This window comes from Piliocolobus tephrosceles, chromosome 11, assembly GCF_002776525.5.
Source record: "Piliocolobus tephrosceles isolate RC106 chromosome 11, ASM277652v3, whole genome shotgun sequence".
NCBI lineage: Eukaryota > Metazoa > Chordata > Mammalia > Primates > Cercopithecidae > Piliocolobus > Piliocolobus tephrosceles.
Window position 1 is genome coordinate 92,388,129 of NC_045444.1, and position 13,333 is coordinate 92,401,461.

Below are 13,333 nucleotides of genomic sequence, written 5' to 3' on the forward strand. Positions count from 1 at the left end.
ATTATATGTGTATATATGTATTTATATATTATATATTTTAATATATGTTATATATAATATAATATATTATATATTATATAATATAATATATTATATATTATATAATATAATATATTATATAATATAATATATTATATATTATATAATATAATATATATACACACACACATAAATACATATATATTTTTAGACAGGGTCTCACTATGTCACCCAGGCTAAAGTGCAGTGGCATGATCTCGGCTCACTGCCACCTCCACCTCCTGGGCTCAAGCAAACCTCCCACCCCAGCCTCCCAAGTAGCTGTGACTACAGGTGTGTGCCACCACCCTCTGCTAATTTTTGTATTTTTTGCAGAGACGAGATTTCACCATGTTGCCCAGGTTGCTCTCAAACTCCTGACCTAAAATGTTCTGCCTGCTCCAGCCTCCCAGAGTGCTGGAGTTACAGGTGTGAGCCACTTGTTAAAATGCAGATTTGGATTCAGTAGGTCTAGGCTATAGCCAGAGATTCTGTGTTTTCTAAAAAGCATCCAGGTGAGCCAGTGCCACAGGTACCACATTTTGGGGAGCAAGAAATTAGACAAAGACCTAGTATGCTTTAATTTGTCACTTTTTTGTAGAGCCTTGTATGGATCCACTGGGGTAAGCCTGTGATATCTTTTTTCATAAGCCATGCCCAAAATACATCTTCCATGATTTCCTGCTTTTGTTTTTCTAAAATAGATCTGAAACTGAAAGTCACCCATGAAGCAATCTGAGCTCAGAGCCTGCCTAGAGTTTGATTATTTTTTCTAATATAATCTCTTACAGGTATATCACCCATTCTTAAATCAATTGAAATTTTTCCAAAACATTAAACTTGGTTTTTATGATAACAAAATGGTTCACTTTTTTGTATGCCTATATAAGGAATATTTATTTAAACCATGTCATTACGATAACAAGTCCAAGTGGTAGATGATTTGCAACAGACATAAGAGGCCCTTGGTGAGGAGGCAACACAGTTGGAACCAGTGAGGGAGGAAACCAGAGAGCAGATCCTCTCCATGTGCTATGGTTGTAGTAGATACAGCTCACCAAGGAAATGGACTCTGTTAGGGAGAAGCCAAGAAAGAGAGCCTGTATTCCATATTCATACCCTTTCCCTCTACCAGTAACCTCACAAAACTTGGCTGGGGAAAGACCAGGTACTCATTCATACAAAGACACAAACAATTGACAATGTTTAATGCGTAAACCCTTCCATGGGAATTTTCATTTTAACTCCTAAAGGAAGCCTCAAGTTACAGGAATGACTCCCTAATATGTAAATTTTAGGCATTTTTCAGTGAAGGAAGTACTGTGTCACCCCATTAAACAACCGTAAAATCACACCAGCAATTCTAAAGGCCAAACTTTGAGACATACAATGCATTTTCTTATTAAAGCTTCAATAAAAATGCTTGGCAATAATAAATACTGGTATTTCATGAATTCAGGACAGTTTTGGAGAGAGTCAACTAAAGAGAGATCTGAATTAGGAGAAGGAGTGAATTTGTGCTGGGAATGCAAGGATTCACTCTGTAGATCTGACACAGTCAGTGACCTAGACTGAAATCCAGCCATCGTTTCAGACAGTGTGCCCTCATCCACTCCCATTGAGGAACACAGCTCCAGGGGCCAGGGGACCTCTCTTTGGAGGGTCCTTTCTGAGTACACAGTTTAGTGCTCCATGGATTCCATGTGATATGGTTTGGCTTTGTGTCCCCACCCAAATCTCATCTTGACTTGTAATCTCCACTTGTTGAGGGAGGTAGGTGATTGGATCATGGGGGTGGTTTCACCTATGCTGTTCTTGTGATAGTGAGTGAGTTCTCACAAGATCTGATGGTTTTATGAGAGGCTCTTCCCACTTTGCTTTCTCTCCTCTCTCCTGTCACCTTGTGAAGAAGGTGCCTGTTTCCCTTTTCACCTTGATTGTATGTTTCCTGAGGCCTCCCCAGCCATGCAGAACTGTGAGTTAATTAAACCTCCTTCCTTTGTAAAATTACCCAGTCTCAAGGAAGTTCTTTATAGCCATGCAAAAACAGACTAATACACCATGAAAGAAGTCAAAAAATTAGGAGGGAAAAACAGTCTAAAAAACAGTTCAGCTGAGGGGCTTTTCCTCTGGGAAGTCCCCTCTCTCTCACATTAAACCTCTGCTGCTAAACTCCTCGTGTGTGTCCGTGTCCTAAATTTTCTTGGTACGAGACAACGAACCCCAGGTATTTACCCTAGACAACATAGCTCTTTCACATTGAGAACCTCGTCCAGGATGCCAAGGTACAACATTCATCAAAACGGTGAGTAGAGGAGTGGACGCCAACTCTGCCCTTTCATTTCGGGGCCCTCAGCCTCCGTTTTAGAACCAAATCAAATCCATAACGGGTATCCTTCGGCCATTAAGAATATGATTAGTGTGGCTGCCGTTCTTAAAGACTTGGATATGAGGCTTGCTGTGGAGAACATGCAGAATCCCCCAGCACCCACGGGTTGCTGGGCATATTGGCCAGGTTTGAACCAGCTTCCTTTCACGGAGGACTTGGCCACCTCGTGGGGCTGAAAGAGGTCCTGAAGCGACTGAGGATTTCTGGCTGGTGCTACCCCCGGTGTTATCCAAAGGCTTCTGGACTGACCCCGCCTCCAACCCCCTGGCGTTAGCCAAAGGCTTCCGGACTGACGCCCGATGGGATGTCCGCAACAGGATCTTCAACTTTCCTATCCTAATTTCCTCTTTTCCTATCTGCGACAGCCACGTCTCCTATCCTCACTGTGTATGCAATGTGTGGGAAGTTTTACTGTTCAGGAAAGTAATCTCTAGGTAAATCACACACCGCCTCCTCAAGCCTGACTATAATCCGGCGCATCCGCCGTCAGCCGGGCTTTTCCTCTGGAGAGTCCCCTCACTCTCACTAGAGAGAGAGATGGCTGTTCTCATTTCTCTTTCTTCTACCTATTAAACCTCCACACCTAAACTCCAAAAAAAAAAAAAAAAAAATAGTTCAGCTGATAAAATGGATGGTAGAATGAAAATGCAAACAAATGTGGGAAATGGAATCTCACTAGACACAGAAAGAGGATGATGGAGGAGGCATCAGGAGCACTGCATGTAACCATCAAGTTATAAATTTGTGCTACCCAACTGAGAATCACTAGCACCTCATAAAACAGCCAAGGCAGACGCCCAGAATGACCTTACCAGGGTGATGGACAGGGGCTACCATTTGGCAAATTGTCACTACCTCTAGCTACCTCCAACACAACAGTAGACATCGTCACACATGACAACCAGGCACAGTAGTTAAGAGCTTTGGCAGTCAGACCTATCGGGGTCTAAACCCCAGCTCTAACACTGAGTACATTATTTAACCCCTCAGTACCTATTTCCTCAACCGAAAAATGGTGATACAAATGATATCCTCTTCATAGTCTGTTGAGAGGCTTAAATGATACTGTTGGTATAAAACTCCTAGCACAGTGGCTCATAGCAAGGACTGGAGAGATGTTAGTTCTTTCAGTATTATCATTCCAGGACATTTGAAGGACTCACGGTTACTTTTAATCACAGCAACACAGGTTGGCTAGAGCTAAGGTGAGATAACCTTAATAACAACTTCTAGATTCATAGACTTAGAAGGCATGAAAAGTCACATGCCGTATTCTGAGGGTAGCTAGAAGGGGACACACTTAGAAATCACTCACAAACCCCAGTGGCCCCCAACTCACTACCCATGAGTGGTCTCCAAGTTCAGAGCTCTGCCAAAAATCCCAATGAGAACCACTGTCCCCAGATCAATTCACCTCCACACTTCCCCAAGGCACATCCTTGCTTCTCTGGCAAGAAATACATAGCATCTTTGAAATCGTGATAGGAGAATGTTGGTGGACAAGTCAGCTCTCAATAATCCTTTTCACAGATCGTGAGTCCCCAGACATGTTATCTAAACTGATATTATTTTTACCAACACCATAATAGCTTTGGGCTGGACTCAACTGGCTGCAGGATAATCCATTCAAGTCAAATAGTCCACTTTCATCCAGACCTTGGTCTGCTACAGATACCAGTTTACTTAAGCCATGAATCTTCCACGGGAAAGGGTGGTGGCTTCTAAAGCCCCTTCTTAAGACATGCTTTCAAAGTGCTTGAAATGCTCACAGCCCTGCTGCCAAAACCCAGCCACCAGGCATCTTGGGAATGCAATTCGCGGTGGAGATGTTTACAAAGACATTATTTTGTTGAGGCTAAGGGTATTTTCCTCATCAGTAAACTGGAAACAGCAGCCCTGCCCTGGTAATGGTGAAGACGAAATGTGGTGCATGAAACGGCTCAGCACGGCTCAGAGTCCACGCGTGTTGCCACAGCTGCCGCTGTCCAGTCACCATCCAGGAGAAAAGGAGGATGTGACAGACCCAAGAGAAGAAACAAGCAGCTATTTCGACAGCTTTTCCTTCCTCTTTTAAGTGGAGTGCCCACTAATTACCCGCTCTTATGGACATCATCTCATTGAACCTTTCCAACCACCATTTTCACGGACCAGGAACAAGGCCAGGGGACGTTCTGTAACTTGCTGAGACTGTAAAGGATGTCAGGGGCAGAGCTAGGGCTCTTGACTCTAACTTCTGAGTCTCTTTCTCCTTGAAGAACATTAGTCCCCTCCCAGAGCAGAAATCAGACACCTCTCTGGATCTCCGCAGCATTGCCATTTTTATATCAAGTAAATATTAATGAGAAGGATCTTTGAAACGTGCAAAGTGCTCTGCTAAGCACAGTACCTGCAATGTCACATGGAATACTCCCAAACACCCAGTGAAATGTCAGCCCCACATCACAGATGAAGAACTTGACGCTCTGGGAAGTTATTCATCTGTGAAGTTAAGCAAGTGGCTCAAGATCACACAGCCAGTAAAAAGAAGAGTCCTAGGAGTCCAACCCAGGTCAGCCCAATTTCAAGTAACCATCCATTTAGATCAACTGGACTGAAGATAAAAAGGAACACCCCCAAGGGTTTGCTTTTGCTACACTCACAAAAATCCAGCATGTAAAGGATTCAGGAAGGCACTCTAAGAAAAGGACTTGAAATTGCAGAAGACCGAAGTTTGGAGGAAAATCAAGGCGAGAGACTCTAAAGGCTATGATATTTAGACATGAACTAGCACTTGTTCAGGCAATTTAACTTGTGAGTTTTTTTTTTGTTTTTGTTTTTTTTGAGACAGGGTCTCACTCTGTTGAGTGAAGCTGGAGTGCAGTGGTATGATCTTGGCTGACTGCAACCCCCACCTCCCAGGTTCAAGCAATTCTCCCACCTCAGCCTCCCTAGTAGCTGGGACTACAGGTGTGTGCCACCATGCTCTGCTAATTTTTCTATTTTTTGGTAGAGACAGGGTTTCACCATGTTGGCCAGGCTGGTCTTGAACTCCTGACCTCAGGTGATCTGCCCGCCTCAGCCTCCCAAAGTGCTGAAATTACAGGCATGAGCCATTGCACCCGGCCTTGTTTAATTTTTAAATGGGGTAAAAAAAAGAAAAGAAAAGAAAAGACAGAGACAGTTAAGGTCTTTTTTTTTTTTTTTTCTTTTGAACAGCAAAGTACTCAACCAGGGAATGCTCTCTGCCCCCACGTCATCCATCATATGATGCTGCACATTTTCTGAACCCATCGACTGCGTATGAGTGTGGAATTGTTCCCTCAAGGAAAGTGGCTGAAACTCAGTCACATGAGATTCCTGTAACTGTTCTGGACAGAGCTGAGGAAAGACTCTCCAGGGAATGCTCTGCCTGGTGGGAGGGAAGGCGAGATGACCCAAGGGTGCTGAGCCCTTCAAGCCTCACATCTCTGATTCGATACACAGCAGCCTGGAAGGGACACATTTCAACCAGCACGTACACCAGGGAAGGTGCCCAAGCTCCCGTGGGCCTTGGGGACCGGGCATCACTTTAAGGCATGTCTGACTCCTCACCAGCATGATGGGCCCTGCTGACTGAGGCATGGGGAGGCCATATAGGCTTCTGCCTGGCACAGCAAGGACCACCCTAGACCAGGATGCTCAGAGCCCACCCCTCGGCAGGCTGCCCAAGCTGATGGATTGCATCCTGTCAGGATATTGATCCTGATGAACTAGGAGACCCTTGGCTATGATTAAATGAACCTGAGCATAAAAAAAAGTCTTGCACTATAGATGATACCCTGCCACTTGGGAGACATTGCCAGAAAATCAACTCCAAACAGCTCTAATGGAATGTGATCGAGACCTTAAGCATCAAGGGAGGGGGGCGAGAGGACGTTCTTCACAGCCAGAGATGCCTTCCAGAGTCAGGAAGACCCATTCACTCGGCCTGCAAACCCTGAGTCTGTGTGCCTACCGGCAGTGCTTGAGTCCTTCCAGATCCAAGGCTGAGCCCGAAGAAACGGAAGGGGCCCTCAATAGCTTCCAGTCATGGAAAAGACTTGTGCGGAAGTGGATAGGGAGGTGGATAACGTGGCATGGCTCTTCAGTGGGATCTGAAAACCTGAATGAAGCTGCATCAATGCAGTTTTCAGGATGTGTCTCCACTGAGGGCAGGTTCCATGTCTAACTCACCTTTCTCTTCCCCACATCAGATATTCCACCCGACAACAACACGCTTCCATTCTCACTGAACCCAGTGAGCCTAGCGGGCAGAGTCCAGTGCCCTCAATCACTCAGTGTGCCTCCAGCCGACACCCCTGAGCACCTACTGTGTGCCAGGAAGACCTCGGAGCTCCACCCTACGGAGCCCCCATGCTGGGAAGAAGAACAGTGAAAACACAGTGAGGCCGTGGCTAGGAAAATTACAATGCAGCGTGATGGACACGACGACAGAAGAGCCCCACTCCATGTCCAGGCAGGCAGAGAGGTCAGCTAAGGAAGCTTCTTGGAGGCCCAGTTGTGATTCTAGAAGGAGAAGAGAGTGAGCTGCTGGGCTGCGGGGAACGGGATGACAGTCACAGAGGTTAGAGCTTGTAAGACTTGTGATTGGTTTTCATCACAAAAATCACAACAGGATGTGAAGCAGAGGAGTGACACCGTCACATCCACATTTAGCAAGTTCTTTTTATTTTTGTTTTAGATGGAGTCTTGCTCTGTTACCCAGACCGGAGTGTAGTGGCATTATCTCGGCTCACTGCAACTTCCGCCTCCCAGTTCAAGAGATTCTCATGCCCCAGCCTCCCAAGTAGCTGGGATTACGAGTCCGTGCCACTACACTCAGCTGATTTAGCAAGTTCTTTCTGACGGCATTTGGGGAGGGGGTGAAAGGACGGCAGGTGGGGAGCCTGGAGGTAAGGAAAGCAGGTGGGGGGTGCCCACCTGGGGGGCTGTGGGGAGGTGGGGAAGGGGTACAGATGGAAAGCTCTGTATTGATTGTATTCCCTACTGGCTGTAGGGAATAAAGGAGGAGGAGGAGGAGGCAAGGATGGCACCCAGGGTCTGCCTTGGAAGCCTGGTAGCAAATGGTATGATTGGTGAGGTAGGAAATTCAGGAGCAGGGCAATGGAGAAGAAAACGGCATCAAGTCAGGTCAGAGCATGCTGAGCTTGAAATACTCCCGGGAGGACTCTGGAATGACGCCATGAGTGGCTCACCTCTGGGTCCAGAGCCCTGGACAGAGGTGGGAAGTGGGCCAGGATCTAGGAATCAGCAGGGGAAGCTGACTCCTGGTAGTCGATGTTCCCCAGGGAAAGCACACGGGGTTATTTAAAACAAGCACAACAGCCAAAGAAGAAATGGGTATGGCTAAAACCCAGGAAACACCCACGTTTAAGAAAAAGTAGAAAGGGAAAAAAATCCACAAAAGAGATGTTTTAAAAGCCTGAGAAAGAGTAGAAAAACCAGGAGAGACTGATGACATGAAAACAAAGGGGGCCAGGCGCGGTGGCTCAGGCCTGTAATCCCAGCACTTGGGGAGCCTGAGGCAGATCGCTTGAGCTCAGGAGTTTGAGATCAGCCTGGGCAACATGATGAAACCCCATCTCTAGCAAAAATACAAAAATTAGCTAGTTGGGAGGCTACTTGGAAGGCTGAGGTGGGAGGATCGCTGGAGCCCAGGAGGTCAAGGCTGCAGTGAGCCATGATCACACCGCTGCACTCCAGCCTGGGTGACAGAATGTAAGATCCTGTTGAAAAGAAAGAAAGAGAGAGAGAGAGACCTCAAGGACATTGAGTCTGATTTGATCTTCACAGCAGTGTTATCGTTCCCATTTTACAGAGAAGAAAGCTGAGGTCCAGAGAGCCAGGGAAACTAAGCAACCTGCACACTATCTTACTTTAGAAACAGGCTCAGGTCATCTTCCCATACCTGCCTCCCACGGGCTCTTAAGTTCCGTCCTTCCCTTCCTTCCCTTCTTTCTTTCTTAGAAACCTCCTCTTCGTGGTAAAAATAAGTATTTTTACTGCGATAGAGTATTCCACACTAACGCTAATAAATGAACTGAAGAGATTTCAGGCCTCGAGGAAGACCAACATTTGTTTAAATCCTTCAGGCCAGCCCCAGCCCATGCCCTCTACAATCCTGGAGGCTCATCCCTGACAGGTCTACAGGGGTGAGAGTCTGAGAGAAGGATGGAAACACAGTAGCCCGAGAGACACCCAGATGGCTGTGTGGGCTACGGGACTTCGCGCGTGGGAGGAGGGGTCGGGCGGGGCGCCCTCCCGGCTCCGGGACAGCTTCGCTAGACAGCCAGGCATCCTCCCTCCAGTGCGCGAGCCTGGAGCGCCACCTAGTGCCCGCCAGCAACACGAACACACGCCAGGAGCACTGCCGGTGGCAGGGTCTGGAACCCTGATGTTTGCTCGGTGGTGCTTCTGTCCAAGAGACCCTGGAGCATTCTCAAATCCTGCGTCTCTCAATTCTTCAGTCCAGTGTGGCCAGTTCCGATGATCTTAAAGGTTTTTCAAAGAGATCTTCTGTGGCCTGAGCACCGGTAATGAGGACAACAGTAGAGAAAAATAACAACTACAGGAGTGATCAAAACCCTTAAAAGGCTGAGACAGATGGACAGCCCTGGAAGAGAAACCCAGTGTCTCAGAGAGAGCTAATAAAAAAGATAAAGAGAGGCAAACATCAACCTTGAAAGCAGCCGCCTTGAGCGTTAATACCAGACATGCTGAGTGATATATCTGATGGACAAAATTATTTTCCCATGGAAAAGGGGAGAAGCGAGAGGAAAGGAAAGGAAAAAGACATACCTATGTCCGTGAGGGAGTTTTAAAGGGTAATAACAATACAGAAAGAGAAAAGTGCATGGCCCTTTGTAGAAATGGGGATGGGGCTGCTTGATTTAGGATTCACCTGATGTGGGAACGATAGAATTTCCCTCTGCACCCAGCATAAGAGTAAATCAGTCCTGAAATGTACCAGAGAAACCAACAAACACAACATTACGTTCTCCCACATCTCTCATGGAAAGTGTCCCAAAGAGGCTCAGCAGAATGGAATTGAGCTGAGCTGTGATGAGAAAGCATATACGCCATAAAAGAACATTCTATATAGAAGCAATCAATCCAAGGTGATTCATGCAATCAGCCAGTCAGAGGTGTAAATCCCAGGGGGTGCATGAGGTATGCCACAGCCTGGATGCCTATTTTCTGGGGGCAATGAATGAATGGATTTCTCCCTCCTTCCCAGGCTCCAGTGCTTTTAGCAATTGGCACTGTGGCAGGATTTATACCATGGTTCTTGTAAATTGTACCTTCTCTCTCTCCTTTTCAAAGATTTCTTTCAATAAAATGCAGATGGAATTGTTGGAGAGCTACTTTTCATGTGTTTATAGGTTACTTCTGCTCGGCTGCTTGTGCAGGTGCGTGTCTCTAGGCCTCTTTGTTTTTTATTTTCTCTGCCTATTAGGGAAATGGAAACATATGGATTCCTTGTTTGGGCCCAGCGGACCTTATAGAATAGTATCCCTGTTGCCTTCCTCACACATCTTCCTGTAATCACATGGCTCTGGATTAGCCTCTTAATCTCCCAGTGGAAAAGCCATAATACAGGGAAACACAATAAAATGTATATGCATTCTGAATGCCAAAGCATTTACAAAGTAGATGCGAATGTGGTCATTTATACAACTGTGTAAGGAGAATCTTAGCTGGCATCGGTCACAATATGAATAAAGAAGTAGACATTCAAAATGGCAGACATACCTGGTGGCCCAGCAAGCTAAGATTTTCAAGTCTAGTTGGGAGAATAGAAAAAACAGTACTGAAGTGCAAAGAAACTGGAGGCTTGGATTTGGATCTGAACCTCCAACATAATCACTTCCAGGTTACATGAGCAGTTTGATGCAGAGATTTCATGACTTTTCTTCACCTGGAAGATGAAGAATCTAGAAACATATGCGGAGTGTTCTCAGAAACGCATAGAAACAAATGGTGAAGGCCTGCTGTAGGTAATATCCCCATGTTTTAATTCCCATTATAAATAAATATCCCATTTACTGAAGGCGGCATATGTTTTATTAATATGCCCCACTACGGCCCTTTAGGAAGAGGCAATAAACAAATGTTTACCCAAGAGGCTGTCCACCATCCCCAGCAGAGTGCTTATTAAGACTAATAGGAACACGCAGCATCTATGTTGCAAAAATTTCAGGAAAAGAACAGCCCTCAGCTAGAGATGGTCATTTTGCAGTCCTTCTTCCAAGCCAGTATAAGGACAGCCTGGTCTCCTTATCAGGAAGGTGAGGAGGTAAAGGGCACAGACGCCCATCCCAACCATGCCTGGACAAAAAGACAGATGTATCCTGTGAGGTCTCTCTCAAGCTTGCAGTGTTATGCGATTGGGAAGCCCCAAATGACGTACAGAGGTTCAGACCAAAATGCAGCTCAGTCCCCTGTGCTTCTCTGAACCTTTTGGAAACACTGCCAAAGTGGCAGGTGATGAAGTCACACTCTGGAGCCCTGACAACCATGGCCCTTGACCATCTTCTTCCTGATACAACGGGTAGGAAACCTGGATAGATAAGACTTGGGTGGGGCAGTGACTTTCAGACCCTCACAACCCCTTCCCTAGACTGAACCTAGGATATGAAGGTGGGGACCCCTCAGGAGGAATCTAAAGAGATTCATTGTGTATAATGAATGATATTACTGAATCTGAAGACTGGAGAATCATTGTATGTAATGGATGATATGACCGACGGCACCTTTTTCTCAGATGAACAAAGAGCAAACAAGGAAAAGAACCACGCATAGGGTCTGCATGGAAAACTCTTACAACTGATCCACATGACTTGAACTTGATTCTTCTCCTCTCCAATTCATGAATCCAATTCTATACTAGCTCCTTCTCCAAAGAGGGTAAACACACTGGTTGAGCAGTGAGGTCCTGACCAACGGATTGACCTACTCCAGTTGTAGCCCCAGCTCAGCTTTGAACACATAACCTCAGGCAGATTGTGTGACATTTTGAGCCTGTTTCCAAATCTGCAAAATTAGATAGTTGAGCAAGGTGATTTGTAAAATTGTTTTCAGTCTTAACATGTAGAACTCTACATATTTTGTTTTGATTTTTTAATTTATATTTTTTTATTTTCAGTGACAGGGTCTCACTATGTTGCCCAGGCTGGTCTTGAACTCCAGGACTCAAGTGATCCACCCGCCTCAGCCTCCCAAAGAGCTGGGATTACAGGTGTGAGTCACTGTACCTGGCCTTGGACTCTACGCATTAACAGGTAAATATTAGTATTAACTCAGGATGTGCTGCCTGTGCCAGGCAAATAGGATACCCATGACTTAGGTGAGCCCAGAGGTGGTTTCCCGACAGGGCAGGGTTTGTCCCCCAGCCCTTGTGTGGATTCCCCCTTCTGACCCCTCAGCCCTCATTCAAGAGCTGGCTGGCCAGAAATAAAGGTTCGCACGTGTTTTTTCATGGAGGCATTTTCTCATTTGGTCTCTTACTGACAGTAGGAAGACATATTAAATACTAATTAAAATAACCTGATGCAGCATTTTTCTTCTTGACAAACAGTTCATCCCCCATCTTTACACAAACAAATTAGAAAAAGCATATGAGGATATATGGCTCTAGACAGAGTAAAAGAACAGGAGCTATACCATACACTTAGTATATGCCACCAGTTGTGCAGCGAGCCTGTGACTGCAGCTATTTCCAATGTAATTACCTCGTCACCCCCCACTGGGCAGGAACTCTTAAGATCTGCTCAGCTTCTAGTGCATGGCTGGTGCTCAATAAATGACAAATGCAATTATAATAATTAATAATTCATATATTAATAATGCAATCCCTTTCCCGCGCTCAGTAATTGCCGCCAACAAGCCATGCACACACAGGAACTGGCGCTGCCAGGCGCCCGGGAATATCTCCACACTTCCATAAACCTGTGTCCGAAGGTCACCTTGAAGAGGCAGTCACAGCCGCCTGCTAGTCTAACAGAGATGGCTGGTTTAAATGCTTATTTTTTTCCTATCGCCTTCCCATTTCAAATATTTACAACTCTCTTCGAGACCCAGCCTTGAGAAATAAATGCCCTGTTGACACAGTTGATAGCAGTTGATAGCCGTGAAGGATCCTCCTTGTACTCCCAGGAGGCACTGCAGTCACCTCCTTTATCCCAAAACCGCAGAAAGTTCAAGGAACGGAAAGGTATGCCCAGACTTGAGAGTCTTGAGGTGTAGGCAGAGCCACTTATCTGGGGTGAGTTGGTGAACTCCGTTTGGCACATCCTCATCCCACAGTGAACAGATCATTCATTTTGGAGACAGTCACAAAAATCAAAAGCTCAAGCAGGTTATTAATACCCTAGCAAGTCTTCCCAGAAGAGGGCTAATGCTGATCTCTTTATCTCATCGATGCTTTCTTTTTTCCTGGCATTCTTTGATTTTTCGCAATACATTCTACTCTGTTTGATCAGAACTCACTCGAGTTGCCTGATGGATTTCAATTGCCCGTTTATTTAGTTTTCCAACTGGCCTCTCCTCCCCGGACGTGCCACGCAATTTCCAAACTGAGATTAAACTTCAGTGTTTCTGACTCCCCACCAACCCCATCCCCCAAATCCATCTGCTCTTCCCCCAGACCTTCCCGTTTTCTGTAATAATAAGGCCATGGTCAGCAGGAAGGAAAGAGGCTGATGTCATCAGACAACTCTCTAATCCTTCTGGAGCCCAGAAATGACTGACCTTTTGTTATGCATAAAATCCACTTCTACATCCTAACTCGGAGGGACCGGAAGGCAAAGGGGTCCTTTCAACTGATTGTCTTGCATCTTCCAAATCATTTTCTCACATTGTTTTTGTCAGCTTTACTTTCTTTCAGGCTCCCAGTAAAACTAAAACACA